The following is an 18,668-nucleotide window of genomic DNA, read 5'->3' as shown; positions in this document are numbered from 1 at the left end:
ACTGGGAACCTCTGGAGGAGGCCAAGTTGGATCATCCATTTGGCAAATCTGGCTGAAGATTGTTACAAATGCTTCAGCCTTATCTTTGCACTGATGTGCTGCACTTCCCCATCATTGAGGATGGGGATATTTGTGGACCCCTCCTCCTCCAGCTGTTTGTTTAATTGTCCACCATGACTGGATATGGCAGGGCTGCAGAGCTTAAATCTGATTCGTTGGTTGTGGGATCACTTAATTCGGTCTGCCACTTGCTGATTAGACAGTTTAGCATGCAAGTCATCCTGTGTTGAAACTTCAGCAGGTTGTCATCTCATTTTTAGGTATGCCTGTTGCTGCTCCTGGCATGCCCTCCTACACTCTTCATTGAACCAGTGTTGATCCCCTGGGCTTGGTGGTAATGGTAGAGTGGGGGATATACCAGGCCATGAGGTTACATATTGTGGTTGAGTACAATTCTGCTGTCTCTGATGGCCCACAGCACCTCATGAATGCCCAGTTTTGAGATGCTAGATCTGTTCAGAATCTATCTCACTTAGCAAAGTGGTAGTGCTACACAAAAAGATGGAGGGTATCCTCAGTGTGAAGACAGGACTTTGTCTCCAGAAGGACTGTGCAGTGGCCACTGCTACAGATGCTTCTGCGGCAGGCAGGTTGGTGATGATGAGTTCAAGTATGTTTTCCCTCTTGTTGGTTCCCTCACCACCTGCCGCAGACCCAGTCTAGCAGTTAGGACTTGGCCAGCTTAATCAGTAGTGGTGAAGTTCCCCACCCAGAGTACATTCTGTGACCATGGCACCCTCAGTGCTTCCTCCAAGTGGTGTTCAACCTGGAGGAGCACTGATTCATTAGCTGAGGGGCTACGCTATGTGGCAATCAGCAGGAGGTTTCCTTGCCCATGGTTTCCATGAGACTTCATGAGGTCCAGAGTGATGTTGAGGACTCTCAGGGCAATTCCCTCCTGACTATACCATTGTGCTGCCACCTCTGCTGAATATGTCCTGCTAGTGGGACATACATGCCCAGGGATGGTGATGGTAGCGTGTGGGATATTATCTGTAAGGTATGACGTGCTTGACCAGTCTGGAAGACAGTTCTCCCAATTTTGGCACAAGCCCTCAGATGTCAATACAGTGGACTTTGCAGGGTTGACAGGGCTGCGTCTGCCGTTGGTGTTTCCGGTGTCAGGTGGTCAGTCCAGTTTCATTCCTATTGATTTGTTTTTAGTGGTTTGATGCAACTGAGTGCCTTGGTAGGCCATTTCAGGGGGCACTTAAGAGTCTGGAGTTACTTGTAGGTCAGGCCACATAAGGATGGCAGATTTCTTTCCTCTCAAGGACATTGTGAATGACCTTTAATTCCAGATATTATTGAATTCAAATTCCAACATCCGTCATGGTGGAATTTGAATCCAGGTTCCCAGAGCGTGGCCCTGGGTCTCTGGATTACTACTCCAGTGACAATACAACCAAGCCACTGCCTTCCCCTGTAAACCAGCAGAGCTTGTAGGATGGAGGAGAACTGGGATGTGAGGAGGAGATTGCTGGTTTTAGTCCTGCCACTGACCATGGCCTCAGTCATAGCCATTGCAAAGATTGTGACCCTACTGTCTCCTCCATGGGGATAGAGACAATCTGCCATTCCATCCCCCTTCGGTCAGGTGCTCCTGCTTCTAGTTATGTGCCACTTTGTCCTGTAAAAGAGAAGGTAGTGTGTCAGTGGCTGTGATGCAATGTGTTCAGCTCATGTGGCTGCCATTGTTGAATAGCTGGCAATGTGTGCAAGCTGTGAGATGTCGATGTGCCAGTTGCAATAATGCTAAGTGTGTGAGGGTACTCTCTGCACAGATGCTGAGTATTTCCAGCATTTTCTGTTTTCATTTCAGATTTCCAGCATCTGTTGTATTTTACTTTTGTATTAATGTTTGGTATGAGTTGTCCTTGATAGGGATTGTTTGTAGGTGAGGGATAGACATGTAGTGAATTGAGCCCTTTGAGACACTAATGTTGCAGATGATGCAATGCAGCATTTGAATATGCATTTATTGACATTGATTACTCATACAAGATCTTCGAACTTCTTGTGGTTGCATCCAGGTCCTCAGGGATAAATGCCTGGTATTGGCCACCACAGTGCTGTGGCCTCACTTCCTCCTGAATGTTTGTCTAGAGGACCTCCTTGTGATAAATGACTCTTGACCTCTGCACCAAAGCCTCTAGGAGGAGACTTTCTGTCATGTTGTACCATTCTTGTGTATTTTCTAGGTCAAATTCACTGTTATAATGATTTCCAGCTCCTGCTGAAGCCTAAATGTATCTCCTTTTGTAGAGATGTAGGCTCGCTTGAAATAATGCCAGCTAGCTTGAACTAATGATTTTATGCACTCGATTTTGTGGACCCTCCTCAATGGTGCAGTCCCTCTACAGTGCAATTAGCAATAGCTGCACATTATAATCATTTAAATGAGCAGGTAGAATGACATTTGCATGCACCCTGCGATGGAAGCAACAGGTGTGGATTAATCGCGTATTGCAATAGCCAGGCAGGTTTTCGGATCATCGAATTTTCCAGTGATGAAGTTTGACTTTTTGCTTCTAAAACCATGTTAATTATCATCTCAAGTATTTATTCCAGACTAATGTTAGAAGAACTGGTCTATGAAAACCCTGATTCAAATCATATCCTATTAACAAAATGGTCAAGGAGCAAAACTGCAGCCTTTTACAAATACTAACGTATGCCAAATAATTGCCAACAACTGTGGAATTGTGCATTGTTGGCAGTAAAGTGTAGAAGATGGTGACTAAGACTAGACTGAAAAGATTATGGCCTGAATTTTCCACCCCAGTTGGCAGTGGGCGTCATGGCGAGCGAAAGTGAACAATATGGCGGGAAGGGCAAAAATTAGTTTCACGCCATCATGAAACCAGTTTGCGATCGTCCACTCTGCCCATCAACGTCAGGCTGTGCTTCCCACAGCTGGACATCGGGAACATCATTTTAATACATCTGCATACTGTTATAAGCCCTGCCCACTGGAATCATTCCCCTGCACCAAATTTACCAACCACGTCAGCGGGAAGACACTTCCACCCAGAACACATCTTGACAAGTGTGACATGCAGAAGTCAGGACTTATTATCAGGGCCTTGCTCACCCTGTGGACATCCGAGGAGCAGAAGATGCTGGAGCCTACAGCTACTGGACTCTCGGGAACCACGTGCTTCGCATGCTGGGTGGATTTATGTGGACATGACTCCATTGCGAAGCAGCTCATGGAAAATCGGAAGTGACCATTGATGTCTGGAGACTGCTCTGGGACATCAGTATCTTGGCCATGGTCTGCTACAGATAATCGTCAAGGGGATGGAGAGGAAGGTCCAACTATGAGTGAGAGAGGAAGGTGTATGGGGGCTGGGGTGGGAGATGAAGATCTAGGTTTGACTGGGAGAGGAATGTGTACTGGGGTGGAAGTGAGGTTAGGATCGGAGGAACAACGGTGTTGGTGAGCAGGGTGAGGTTGTGAGAGGGGGATGAAGTAGGGGGATGAGGGTGTAACAGGGAGAATGCAGCAACTGAGGAGATAGGTGTAAGGGGTGAACAAGGTATAAGGGAGGGAGTTTACAGAGAGGAAGGAGTTCGGAGGGGGGCAGGACTTCATGGGGAGGAAAGTGCTCGGAGGGGGGTTGGATTTCTGTGGGGGGAAAGAGTTCAGATGGGGGCAGGAGTCCAGGGTAGGAAGGAGACCAGGGGAAGGAAGGTGGAAGGAGTAAGTGTGGAGTAAGGAGCAAAGGAGGGTTGGTGTCCAGGTGAACATGCAATGGAGGGGTTTGTGGAGCCAATGACTGCCTCCTGGGGAGCAAAATGAGGGTGGGTGTGGTAGGAGGGAATGGTGAGAATGAGAGAGAGCAGAGTAAGCTGTTAGGGTGGGAGGGTGAGGGTACAACGGTAGCAGTAGTAGGGACGGCAAGGGTGGTTGGTGATGACTCGGACCTTGGGAGTGGGAAGGAGGAGGTCGGGGAGGTCAGTGTGGATGGGTGAGGGATTCTTGGAAAGATAGGGAATGTGCAATTTCACCTGGACATCCCAGAACAAAAAGGGTTCTGGTTGCTAGTTGACGGTGGAGAGAGGGAAGGTGATGCTGGGCAGTAAACAGTGATGGAGGAAAAGACATGGGTGACTGGGGGAGGAGAAAGGCTTGGGTAGCTGAAGACGTACTTCACTACAACCATGCTTCTAAAATCAAAAGTGATAGGAGCCTCGTGTTGGACGGACTCAGGTGCTGTATGGGAGTTTGATCAGTGGCAGGGTGGAGATGCAGGTCAGCTCAGATGGACAACTGAAAGAGAACCCCAGGAGGCAGCATTAAAAATGCTCAGGATATTGGAATGAGTGTGATGGATGAAGGCTCTGAATGTGTGGAAGAATGTTAGCACAAAGCTCTGAAAAACCCTGCCATACACACATTTGTCCCTCCAGAATCACTTGTGGGCAGAAGGCATGCATCTAAACTGCTAGTGGTGGGCAGGATGCAGGAGCAGGACTCATGAGTCCTGTAAATGAAGCAGAAAGACACCATTACACATTATTCAGAGAAAGTGAATATATTTTGAGATTATAAATTATAAGTGCAACCACCTGTGATCAGAAATTCTTAAGTTTTTTAAGCCCACAGCTTCTTCAAGGTGCTGCCCTGACATCTGCTGCAAATGTGGAAACAGCCTCTTTAATGGTTGGCCTTGTCACCTCTGATGATTTCGGTGTGGGTCCCCTGGAGATCTGAGGCTCACTTTAGCTGTCCTCCTATTGGCCAGCTGCTCCCTCTGTAGTGACAGTGGATGAACTTGAGGGGGTCACAAGCAAAGGAAACTCGGAGGAAAAGAACGGCCTCTGAGTGGATGACACAGAGGTGTCCAGTTGCCGCTCCTCTGCCCTTCTGGTACTCGAAGGCCTTGGCCTGACTCCTTAAGGGGAAGGAATACCTGGAGAGACATTGAGGTGCCATGTTTCCATTTCGCATTGCCACTGCAGGAACTCAGCCAGGCTACCACGATAGAGTGCAGGTCTGTGAGCATCTCCGCTATCTGCTGGACCAGAGTCTCCATGGTGTTTGCCATCCTTCCCACGGGGACCTCCACATGCACACATTTGGGCACCACTTCATTGGTGAGTAGGTGGATGCACTCCTCTGCCTCACGTGTGACCTTGTTGAGGTCTTCCAGCACTTTGCGTGATGTCCCCCACCTTATGCTGACTCGCCACGATGAGTTGGAAGGCCAAATCCAGAGGCTCACCGTCTGACTTGGACCTCACAGATGCCTCTTCCCCAGCAGTTCTCCTAGTGCCAGGGAGCTCAGCCAAATCTGTCTCCTCCTGCTGCTGGCACATGTCCATGCGGTGAGCACCAGATTGTGAACTCAAGCCTGCTCTAGATCTAGGTTCCACCGAGATGTGTGTATCTGAGCTGGTGGAGGGTGTGGGTAAGCACTGTAACTTCCAGGCTGCTTATTTCCAGCTCTTCAATGGAGGAGGTGTCCTCTTGACTGGAGATGAGGACCTAGATGGAGCTGAGGGACTGGCTGGCTATGGGTGTCAACTGCTTGGTGTGGCTTTGCAGATCTCCCTGTGAGCCAAAGTAGAGATAATTAGTGCATGGCAGTAGAGTCAAAAGCAGAAGAGAGAACACTCACAGTTGTGTTGAGAGAGGGATGATAAGCTGCGGGATCCTTATGTGGGTGTTCGCTGCTGACCTCACCATCGCCACAGGCAGGCCCACATCCTCACCAGCCAGCGTGTTGGCATGCTCCTCAAAGTGAGTGAAGAGCCTACTGTGGGCCATTCCACCCCAAGTCAAGGACCTCTCCGTGCTGTTGTGAGCAGCATCATGAAGATATTAATGTATATAATGACATTGGAAATTATTTTAAATTGGACTTGTAGTGTGGTCTGTGTCTGTGGATGTGAGAGTGTGTGTCTTAATTGGATTAAAGCAAGCTAACCTGGGTGCTTTGGTGTATAGTAGTTTTGAGAAGTTAAACAGTAACAGTAAACAGAGGGCGCATTTGCATTTTGTTGAATAAACCATTCAAAGACTGGGGGCTGAAATGTTGTACCTAGTTAGGAGACACCAAGCAATATGTTTATATTACTAATAAAATTGGTCCAATGAAAGGGGCTTTATTGTTAGAAGAGGTGAAGTTCAAAGGGCCTGGTGATACAATGAGAATTTGTATTCAAAGGGAAGGCTAGTTATTTATAGAAAAGAGTTTTTTGTGTGTAGATCAGAGGCATATACTATCTAAGCAGCCTACAAATCTTACAACTGCCTGGAAAGGAAGCAAATTGAAAGGAACCTCATGTTTGAATTTGTATGATTAAATGTGCTTTGTCTCATGTCTGTTTAAGTCTATGGGTTATTGTTGCCTTGGGGAAGATTTACCTAGGGGTGATTAATTTATGGATTTGTTTAAAAGTTATTATGGTATTAATTTGTAGATATGTTTATGTGTTTACATTTGTTGTTAAATTAATAAATGTTTAACTTAACTTATATAAAAACCTCTCGAGGCCTGATGTTTTCAATTCTGAATTCAGAGCTGCATCTCAAACATACCAATTGAAAATATAGGTTATGACAGTTGTTTAAAGTTTCCATCTGGGATTTTAAATAACTTAGCCTTTACCAACTGCTGTGTCATAACAGCAGGCTCCTCCTGCATGAAAACATGGAGAGAGTGTGAGCAGGACACATGGCATTGCATGGAATGTTTGTGTGGTGAGTGGAGCCATGGACGGGATGAGGATGCTAGCGGGTATGAGCCTGATCGGGATGTGAGGGTGTGTGTGGGAGTTAGTGGTGTTGTCCCTTTAGGTGTGAAATCCCTCTGGATGTGTGATGGGTTTGTGAGTGTGTGAGTTGAGAGCGATGAGAAGAATGGCTTACCCTGGTGGAACGGATGAGACCATTCATCCTCTTCCTGCACTGGGTGGCTGTCCTCTTTTGCAGCGCATTGGTGCTGACCACTGCTGCAATGCCCTCAAGCTGGATTGGTGACCTTGCTTGCTGGCCTTCATTGCATCCAGTAGACGCTAGAAGGAGGCATCGCTAAATCTGGGGGCATGTTTCCTCCCTTTGGCAGCCATCCATTCTCAGCAGCTTCCTATCTGTCAAAGAGTGCAGGGGTGGCCTTTAAATATGGCACTCAATTTACTGAAGGCCTCAGGTGACAGTGAGGCGGGCGAATAAAAGGATGCCCTGCTTGCATCCTGGAATGTCTTCTGGGAATGCATAATTAATAAAGTGTGAATGGGACGATAGGTGTGAAAAGCTGCCATTGCAGCCAATGGGTAAAATGTCCTTTTTCCTGCCTGCTACGCACTTAGTGCAACTCTGTGACAATTCCCCCCTATGAATTTTGCATTTTACTGAAATAGAGCTAGTTACTTTAATAAACCAATACTGAACGTTTAATTTCTGCATACTTGTGATAGCAGATACTTGCGATCCGGCTGCTATGCAAATATAGGGCATAAAATGTTGGGTTTAAATAAGTTACATGCGTAAGTACAGTATGCACAAATTACCTTTCTTTTAATATTCCATTTTTTTTTTAGCTTTTTTTGTGTTAGATTTAACCTCGCTGAGATGTTCCCTGCACTTCCTGTTCCTTTGAATGTTCATGGCATCAATATAAGACACGAAAATTGAAAAGCTCCTCCGATTGCAGCCTTTTACATATGCTGCTGCCTGATATGCATGGATGATGGTTAAATGAGTTGAAACTTTAATTTTCATACCCTAGGGAAGAATATGATGGTGTGAGTATGGCACTTTCCTTGGAACCAATTTTGCTGAATTTTGCCATTTTTTTTAGGTTCCAACTTAGCTAAAGAGATGTACAAAAAATTTGTGTGTAAATGAATATTGACACAATAGGCAATTGACACAATTTAGCATTCAACTTATGTACCTGAAAGAAATTGCAGGCCATGAATAATAAGTACGCCCTTGTTGACTAGAAGCTGATATAATTATTTACAGATCTATTAATGCAATGGATTACATGGTCAGGAAAACTGAAAAGAACATTCTCTGAACACCACAGGACTGTAGGGATGAAATAATCTCAAAGAGGTGGCAAGGAAACAAAGAGAATAAAGAAAAGTACAATGCGCACAACATTGAAACCCTAAGGCACTGATAAAAAGCTCACTTGACTTACATTCATGATTTCTAAGCAGCTCCAGGTAGCCCACAAGGCAGACTCTACACTTCTTCAGGGATTCAGCAGTCTGTGGTCATGTCAATCTTCAATAGCTGGACCTCCAATTGGCTGAAAAGTCAGCCTTTATGGGAAACATTTTTTTTCATTATGATATAAACACAATATTTTGCTTGCAACATGGAGTATTGGAGTTAGGGAATACATCAAAGTTACAAAATGTCAACAGACCATTTGGCCCAACTGGTCTGTGTTGGCATTTATCCTTGTATGCGAAAGATGAAGAAGGCAGCAAGTAAAGGTTCCTTTAAATGTTATGAAAGGATTTAAAAATCAGTTAAGTTGAATTAGGTGGGAAAGTAATATTAAAGTTAAAAATACGGTGGATAGGAAAAGGAAAATAGCTGAGAAAGCCTCTTTGACAGCTTTTGACGCAAAGTAATTTGACACAAAAATTGCTACTTGTGAGGAAATCACCCATTTTAATTTTAACAACAAGTTAAAAGCTAATCTTTACTTATGATATGCATTTCTAGGACAGTTTGGCGGAATCTGGAATTCAGCCATAGTCTTCAATCAAGAAAGATGTGAAGAATTCACTTAACACATCCACAATTTTCTGATCTCTGAAATGCTCCTGAAATATCTTGCAGTTTCTCTAGGGTCATTGTTAGCTTTGCCTTTGCATGTAAATAGCTTCCCAGCCCTTCAAGGAATCGGTCTATCGGGCATTGACTGGTTCCTATTTTTTTTAAATCACTGGCTCTTGGTTCACCCATCAGCTTCTGTTTTTGTGATCGCCATTTCTTGGATTTGCTTGTCTTCTTAACCTCCTCCTTTTCTTCCTGACTCTATTAAAAAAACATTTGTTATTTTTCAGGACTCAGCTGTGATGTAGCCTGAAATTATGGCTCAAAGTTTGCAGGGAGAATATTGTTGCAATTAGCAGCATTCACTGTTATTATAGAGTAAATTGGACAGCAATATCCAGAATCCAAAAACACACAGTTAAATATGGAAATTAAGAAGGTGCTGTCTGATTTGCCTGCTCCTCCCTAAGCTTTGCTATGCTAGTACCTTACAGATATACAAAGCGTTAAAATACAGGTAAGAGCAGAAGTTGTGGTACTTACCCATTAGTTATCAAAGAAATGTAGCATTGAAAGTTAGGGCTTGCCTATTCAATTGTAAGTGAATTTTCAACATTGTGATGAGTCATAATTACTGCCAAACAGCCTCCCCAACACTAAGAAATTAATTTTACAATTGTGGAACCACGCTCCTTCAGAATTTAATTTGTGTTAGAGATGCTGAAAAAATTACAATTCATCCAAAATTATTTCACTTTCATGTTTTATTTTAAATGAATTATACTCCCTAGTTTAGATTCTGTAGTGTTCATTCTGGGGAAAGTGGGAAAACATTAAGTGGGTACAGTAATAAAATCTTTGCTTCTTTGAAAGTTTGGTTTTAACAAGAAATTTTAGGGCTAACTGTTGATTACCATTGTTAGACATGCCTGGAGGTGCTAAAACAGACACCTGCAGATTTAGCATTCAAATGCTAACTAGAAGCAATTTTCCCCTGGAGTAGCATATGTAGCCTCCATGCTACTACTGGATTTATGGAGTGCACTGTATGGTACACAGTGATGTTTTCAATGATGACTTAGGGGTTGGTAGAGAGCGCTCATAGGTTCTCAGACATGCCATGAGAGGTCCTGGTGGAAGAAGTTTCGAGGAGCAGGAACGTCCTATACCCACAGGGAGGAATAGCGACCAGAGATGCAGCTATGCCATGAATGTGGGAGGATACTATCGAGGAGGCCTCAGCCAGGAACCAAAGCTCCAAGACATGGCCCCAGTACCATAGGGAATTTAACAATTTGACATGAGTAGTAAGGTAAGATCCCATCTCATCTCACACTGCTCAATAACTGCACACACCCGACACTATTTCATCCTTCACAGACACTACAAACGTCAAATACCCTCACAGCTCTTCAACCATGTGAGGCATCACATACACAAATATACCTGCCAATGCACTGATTCACAATCATCTTCTGGAATAAGGTAACACACAACAGGGAGCAGTAGGACCTGACTGGATGACATCACTCCCTTGAGGAGGCACTGCTGACAGTGATTATGAGGGGAATAGCGGATGTTATGACTATAGGCAGAGCAAGAGGCAGATTACCTAAGAATTGTGGCCACTCCAGCTTCGTTACTGGTTCACAACTATTCTTGATCCCTAATCCCCTGAATCTACCTTCACTCACAGTCTCCATACGGTCTCATCATATGCTCCTCCAGTGGCCACATGCTTTGCTTTTAGCTTTATCATTCCCAGCTGCACCTGGCTCCACTCCCCAGCCCTGTCACTACCCACGGCCCCTGGAGGAACTTAAAGAGGAGAAAGAGCCACTTTGTCAGCCACATCCAACCGTCCCTGAGAAAGAGGAAGAGGAGGAAGCAGAGAGAGAGGAAAATGACATTCTATCAATTGCTATCACTGTCAGAAGCAACCCCTCAGAGGCTGGCACCGTGCATAGCTTAGGGACTAGGTTAGAACATGGGTCATCACAATGGCATGTACCAGGCATGAGTAGGCAGCAGCCATGCTGGGTGGAAGGAACAATGCAGGTGTCGCCTTTCTGCAAGGCAAGGTCACATACTGGTTCTGCTGTAAAGGAGCCAGAGCAAGGACATTGCAGGGACAAGCTTCAGAAATCTGAGTGATGCAAGAAACCAGATATTAGAGAGCCTGTCTGAAAGATTACTGGTGTTGATGGGGTTGGACGAATCTGCCTCCTGCTTGGCATGTGGCTTGAGGCAGAGCTTGGAACTCATCCTCTCCAGTGTGGCTGGGAGTGTCATAGCTTGGCATTGAAAGTATGTGTGGGCATGAAGGGTGGATAATGGGACATAGCTTAGCATGGGGTAGGGGGGGCATGAGGGGCCAAGGGCATGACGTAGCACGGATGGGGCATGGAGAGTGGGTGGATGTTGAGAGGGTGAGATGGGCCTTCCAAGATGGGAATGTTCCCGACTCCTGCTACCCGCCTTGAGGATGAAAATTCAGCCCTTCTCCATCTCAGTCTCTGGCAACTGCACATGCGACTGTAATGTGCCTTCACCAGATTGTTCACCTTGCATCTGAGGCACGCATGCCCAGCTGGTGCTGGGTGCAGAGCAAGGTTGTGAATCTGCACACGCAGAGGCTTCCTCTTCCTCTTCAGAGGTCAATATGGGGCCCTTGCGACTTGCGATGGGAGCAGCCAATATTGCACGTGCAGAGGAAACAAAAGTAGGGATGGTTAAGTACATATTAATTTGAGGTGAGTACACTGGGACAAACTTCCTCATTGCTAGCACTGCAAGCATTGTGAGATGTTACTCAGTGTTTGCATTTTACACCTTTCAACATACAACATGCAGTCACAATTTCCTCATGATACACGAGAACCAATTCAAACTCACAAATCATCAATGCCTTATTCCTAAAAGCATACCAACCATCATGTACCCTACCCTCCCCAGCCCTCTTAACATGTTTGACTCAATTATAAAGATGCCCCCTTGCAATCTCACTACCCTGGGGCCTTCCTCCTTATTTTGCCTTGGCCAATGGACTGGCTCCACTCATTCACAACCAACTGTAGCATCTCTTCCTCGATGGGAGTTAGTATGGCAAAGTTTGGCACATGGCCTTCAGTCCTGCTTCTCTCCCTGGCAACCTCTTCTCCTGCAATTAAAGTGAGACATTGTAATGATTTTGATTCTCCTATACAAGCATTCCTTCACATGCATGGCTCTATCGCTAGCACACTTTTCAGAAGGTTTTGTGCCAACTAACTGGTGTGCCATTTACACCGACAGCCATGCCCCCAAACCCCTTCATAACCCCTCATGCCATGCAGAGTGGCAGGTGTGCATCCTGCCGTCTCAGACATTTGAGCAAAACACAAGACAATCCCCTAATGGAGCTATCAAGTAACCTTCCATGTATGTACATCTCCAGAACGGTGACCCTTGCAGATCTCAGAAAGCCATTGAGGCATTTGCAGCACTGAACCCAGGTTCATTGAACAACCCCAAAACTGCTTCCCTCTGCTGCGACCTCCATCCAGGTTGCTTTGATCAAGCTGGGAGGTTTCCTCTTTCCACCAGTAGGCATGAGGAAATCCCACCTATCACTTACAAACTGGAGGAGGACTTGTCATCGTCAAACCTTGGGCCCATCCTTGACCTTTTGTCCTCCCCATCTCCTGGCTCACTTCTCTTGGCCATCTGTGGAGAGTGACAGACAGTTAAATGCCTGATGTTCAATATCACCATAAACACTTGATAGTCATCAGCTGTATTATAGTACTAGTTCTTCCCTGCCATAGGTCCTGAAAGCTTCCCACCAGTGATAATAGTCATACATATTTTAAAATATTCACTCAACTATTGCAATGGTACAAATGAAATTTAATTGACCAACAGGACTTTATGGCTTGAATGTTACCTTTGGTAGCCGCGCACGATCAGTGGGCCAGGTAGTGGCCAGGAAGCAGACCTCCGATAGCGATCGGCCCCCGACCGTGATTTCACGCTGGCTGGCTAATTAACAGCCAGCCAGTGTGAAACGTACGCTGCAAAGCTCAGCACTGCCCGGGTGAGAGCAGGAAGAGGGTGGGCAATGACATTTATAATGGCGCGGGTGAAAGCTGTGAGAAGGCTCCCTGAAGGCAGGCAGCTCCCTCAGAGAGTTGCGGACCTGAAAATCTTAAAATAAAGTTTTAGAACAGGGGAAAAAAAAATGTCCATGCATCATAACCAGGCACCTGGAAATATACCTGATAAAAATGTTGTCCACAGATTTGTATTTTTTTATTTTACAACTGAAATCTCATCCCTCTGTTGGATGAGGTTTGATGAAAAATGTAAAGGCCATCTGGCCGATTCGCCCATCCGCCAACCATAATGTTGGACCTTCATGAAAAATTGGAGTCAATTGCACTGTTGATAGGCTTAATTTCCCTCTTAATTGTTGACAGCCACGCTACTGACTTTTACACACACCCACTGAGTGAATTATCACACGAGAGCGCGATGACATCGGGACGCTCACCCATCGTCTTCTCACGTGATTTGACGTCCAATCAAGTCAGGCACGTGACTGCCCGCGGGACATAAGAGTCAGCCCAATGAATCTCTCCTAAAGATGATCCCTAGTGTAGTTGACAGAGTCCTGTGCTGGGGACCCTTTAAATGAATGGCTGTGAACTCCTTCAGGGTCACACCTGCCACCTCTATGGCCAAACATCTCGCCCCATTAACCCATTAGATATGCAGCCCTCCATCAATAGAAGCTTTGGCCGGCTTCATGCCAGGCAGCTGTTAATTGGCCGCTACAATTATTTGCACAGAGATAAAAACAAAAAAACTGCGGATGCTGGAAATCCAAAACAAAAACAGAATTACCTGGAAAAACTCAGCAGGTCTGGCAGCATCGGTGGAGAAGAAAAGAGTTGACGTTTCGAGTCCTCATGACCCTTCGACAGAACTTAGTTCTCTTTTCTTCTTAGTAACTCTTTTCTTCTCCGCCGATGCTGCCAGACCTGCTGAGTTTTTCCAGGTAATTCTGTTTTTGTTTTACATTTATTTGCACTGTCTTCGAAAGGTGGGCGCAGGGGTCGGTGAGCCACTGACTCCCAGAACAGATTCCCACCCTCCATCAAGACACATACAATTGAGTGCACAGTTTCCTCTGCAGTCATTGCAGCTTATATGGAACAGCAAATGGCCTGCATGGAATGACAAAATGATGCAATGGAAACTCAGTTGAAAGGTGCTCAGCTGCCCAGAGATTAATTCTCCAGCCGTTCAGGGGCTTTCTTAATAGGTAGTCATCTGAGAATCATGGACCAGGAACATACTGACCTTCTCCAGATGACAGTATTCCTGTTTCCTCCACCACTGCCCTTGTGCTTTCCTGTTAGCCAGGTGGCCTAGGCTGCTGAAGCCCTTGCTGAAAGGTTGTCATCAACAGCCCACAGCCACTCGGGGGCATAACAGGAGAACATCTAAACTGCCTACTTCAGATTTGAGTTGTACTTCACAAAAGCACCAGGGTTAGCAAGAAGGCTTATAAAAAGGCCACTCGGGGAAAACACCAGTTTAAGAATAATAAATTCTGTTGCCTATGTCATGTTTATATTAAATTTTATGTACAGCAAAAATAATCATGGTAATTGGTTAAAATTATAATTAGTGGTCATTTTAATTGTGATCTTTATGGGAATGGGCTGAAAGGACTGAATTCAGCTAGTTGGCTTTTTGATAGGTCATAAGTCACGCAAGATGCATCATGTGGCAATAGTGCTCCGAAGTTGAATGGTCAATAAAGTAACCCTGCCAGTTGTGAGCTGTGACCTGGAACCTTGGTTTCCATTCCCCCCAACTACCACCCCATCTTCCTTCAACCCCTCAACCTCCTCATCTTCACCTTCTTGTAGTTCCTGAGCTTGATTCTCTGGCAATTGTCAGTGGTAATGGCTGATCTCTTATGATCACTGGATTGTGGAGCATGCTGTAAGTCACCACAGATCTGGAGCCCTCCTTGCCTTCCTGTCTCTCTCTCTCTCTCTCTTGCAACAACTGGTGCTGCTCTGCCTTGTCTCATCTCCTCCTCCCATTACTCATGTAGACCAAAGGCAGTCGCTAGCAAAACCCCCATAACCAACCATTCCCTTTATCCTGGTGACTACCAGAAGTCTCCAATAATTTTAGAGTAGCACAGCACACTCTCTCTTTACATGAAGTCCTTAGAGAATTTCTGGAAGTAATGTTGTGAGAATGTTGGTGAGCTCCTGAAAAAGTGTGCCAGAAAGTTCCCTATGTGTGTCAAAAATCTTTTTCAAATGCACTCCATCTCTAGTGGTAAGTGAACAGCAAAAGCTGAGCATAGTTAAACTCAAAATCCTGAGTGATGACCTTGTTTACTCCTGTCCAGCTGTTAGGAGAGGTTTTTTTTCATTCATTCATGGGCTGTGGGCGCCACTGGAAAGGCCTAATTTAATGCCCATTCCTAATTGTCCTTGAGGAGGTAATGGTGAGCTGCCTTCTTGAACTGATGCATTCCATGTTGTGAAGGTACAACTACAGTGCTGTTGAGGAAGAGGTTCCAGGATTTTGACTCAGTGATAATGAAGGAACGTCAAGATATTTCCAAGCCAGGATGTTGTGTGTCTTCAAGGGAACTTGCAGGTGGTGGTGTTCCCTTGTGCCTGCTACCCTTGTTCTTCTAGGTAGTGGAGCTCATGGGTTTAGAAGGTGCTTGGCAATTTGCTGCATTGCATTTTGTTGATGGTATATATAATGCGCAGTGGTAGAGGGAATGAATGTTTAAGTCAGTGGATGGGATGCAAATTAAATGAGTTGCTTTGTCCTGATTAGTGTCAAGTCTTGAGTTGTGTTGTTGGAGTTGCACTCATCTAGGCAAATGGAGAGTATTCTATCACACGCCTGATTCCTGCCTTGCAGATGATGGACAGGCTTTGGGGAGTTACGAGGTGAGTCACTCACTATGGAATTGACAGCCTCTAACTTGTTCTTACACCCAATGTATTTATGTGGCTGGCCAAGTTCAGTTTCTGGTCAATGTGGCCACCCAGGATGTTGATGTTGATGGTTTCAGCAATAATAATACCTTTGAATGTCAAGCAGAGATGGTTAGGCTCTCTTTTTTTGGGGATGGACATTTCCTGGCTCTTGTGTGACATGACTGTTACATGCCACCTATCAGCCCAACTCTGAATAATGTTTAAGTTTTGCTGCACAGATGTCTTTTATATCCAAGGGGATGTGAATGGAACTGAATGCTGTAATTATCAATAATTATCAAAAATCACTTCTGACCTTATGATAGAGAGAAAGTCATTGATGAAGCAACTGAGGATGGTTGAGCCGGGGCCGCTGTCCTGAGGACATCTTGAAGTGACATCCTGGGGCTGAGATGATTGGCCTTGAACAGCAACAACAATCTTCTCTTGTGCGTGGTATGACAGCAGCCAGTCGAGAGTTTTCTCCCTAATTCGCATTGACTCAATTTTTGCCATGGCTTCTTGATGCCACACTTAGTCAAATGTCAGGTAGTCTGCTGAGCTTCAACCTTGTTCAATTATTTTGCAATGGCTTTATGCAGCTGAATGGCTTGCTAGGCTATTTCAGAGGGCAATTAAGTGGCAACTACATTGCTATGTATCTGAAGATACATGTAGTTCAGAATGGATAATGAAATTAGTGAACGAGATGGACTTTTACAACAATGTGGTGGCTTCATGGTCACTATTACTGATATTAGTTTTTTTTTAAAGACAAAAATTATTTAATTAGCCAAACTTAACTTCTCCAGTTGTCATGCTGGGATTTGAACTCATGTCTCTAGGCCTCTGGATTGCTTGTGCAATAATATAACCATTTTACTTTACTAAGTGAAGCACCAGACATCAAAATGGCGTACAACCTCTTTAATGTGCACTGGCAGGCAAGTTATTTGCCAGTCTTAATTATCCTCAGGTCTAAGCATATGCTTCAACTCCTTTACATACAAACATATGAAATAGGAGCAGAAGTATGCCATTTGTTCTCTTGAGCCTGCTCCGCCATTCAATAAGATCATGGCTGATCAGTTCTGCATCCCCATCTACCCCTGATGACCTTTGATTCCCTTGCATAAAAAGAATCTATCTACTTCTGCCTAAAAATCTTCAGTGACATTGTCTCCACCGCCTTCGAAGGCAGAGAGTTCCAAAGCCACACAACCCTCTGACAGAAAAAAATTCTCTTCATCTCTGTCCTATTAGGGGGACCCCTAATTTTAAAATAGCACCCCTAGTTCTAGACTCATCCACAAGAGGAAACATCCTTTCCATGCCCACCTTGTCAATACCATTCAGGACCTTATATACTTCAATCATGTCACCCTTCACTCTTCTAAACTCCAGTGGAAACAAGCCCCTTATCATCATAAGGCAACTCACCCATTCCAGGTATCAATCTGGTAAACCTCCTCTAAACCTACAATGCATTTACATCCTTCCTTAAATAAAGAGGCTAAAACTGCACACAATAATTGAGCTGTGGTCTCACCAAAGCCCTGTATAACTGAAGTATAACATCCTTACTTTTATGTTCAATTCCTTTCATAATAAAGGATAGCATTCCATTAGCCTTCTTGATTACTTGCTGTACCTGCATACTAACTTTTTTGTGATTCATGCACAAGAAAACCTAGAGCCCTCTGCACCTCTGAATTCTGCAGTCGTTCTCTGTTTAAGTAATACTCTACTTTTTTATTCTTCCTGCCAAAATGAACTTTACATTTTCCCACATTATACTCCATCAGCCAGATTTTTGATCACTCACTCAACTTATCGATTCCATCTGTAAACTTCTTATGTCTTCCTCCCAACATACTTTCTTACCCATCTTTGTGTTGTCTGCAAATTTAGCTACCATGCCTTTGCACCCCTCATCTAAGTTATTGATGTAAATTATAAAAAGTTGAGGCCCAGCACAGATGCCTACAGGACCCCACTAGTCACATCCTGCCAATCAGACAAAGACCCATTTATGCATACTCTCTGTTTTCTGCCAGCCAGCCATTCCTCTATCCATGCTAATGTGTTACTCCCTACACCATGAGCTTTTAGTTTCCACAGTAATCTTTTTATGTGGCACCTTATCAAATGTCTCTGAAAATCTTAGTACACTGCATCTACAGATTTCCCTTTACCCACAGCACATGTTACTCCTTCAAAGAACCCTAATAAATTGGTTAATCATGACTTCTCTTTCGCAAAACCATGCTGACTCTATTCGATTACCTTATGTTTTTTAAAATGCCCAGGTATAACCTCTTTAATGATTGACTCCAGTACCTTTCCCATGACAAATTTTTTAAAAAAACCCACTTCCTGTCCACACACACGCACAAGATATATTTTATAAAAACTGACGTGGAACGTGAATTGAAGAATTTAAAGGGAGGGGGAAAGGATTAGAAAATTCCTTATTTTTTTCCAAAAAAAAAGCCATGCGCGTGATCCCAAAAAAGAATGTTTTTCTTTTCCTCCTTAACTGGCTAACTGGCCTATTATTTCCTGTTTTCTGCCTCCCTCCCTTGAATAGAGGGGTTATATTTGCTACTTTCCAGTCTGATGCAATCTTTCCAGGACCTAGCCAATTTTGGAAATTAACACAATGTATCTACTACTTCATTAGTCACTCCTTTTAAGACCCTAGGATAAGTCCATCAGGAGCCAGATACTTGTCAGCCCGCAGCTCAATCAATTTGCTCAGCACCGCTTCCCTAGTGATTGTAATTTCACCAAGTTCCTCTCTCCCCTCCACCTCCTGATTTACAGCTATTACTGGAATTTTTTTTATATCCTAT

This window comes from Carcharodon carcharias, chromosome 11, assembly GCF_017639515.1.
Source record: "Carcharodon carcharias isolate sCarCar2 chromosome 11, sCarCar2.pri, whole genome shotgun sequence".
Classification (NCBI taxonomy): domain Eukaryota; kingdom Metazoa; phylum Chordata; class Chondrichthyes; order Lamniformes; family Lamnidae; genus Carcharodon; species Carcharodon carcharias.
This window is presented reverse-complemented; position numbering follows the sequence as displayed.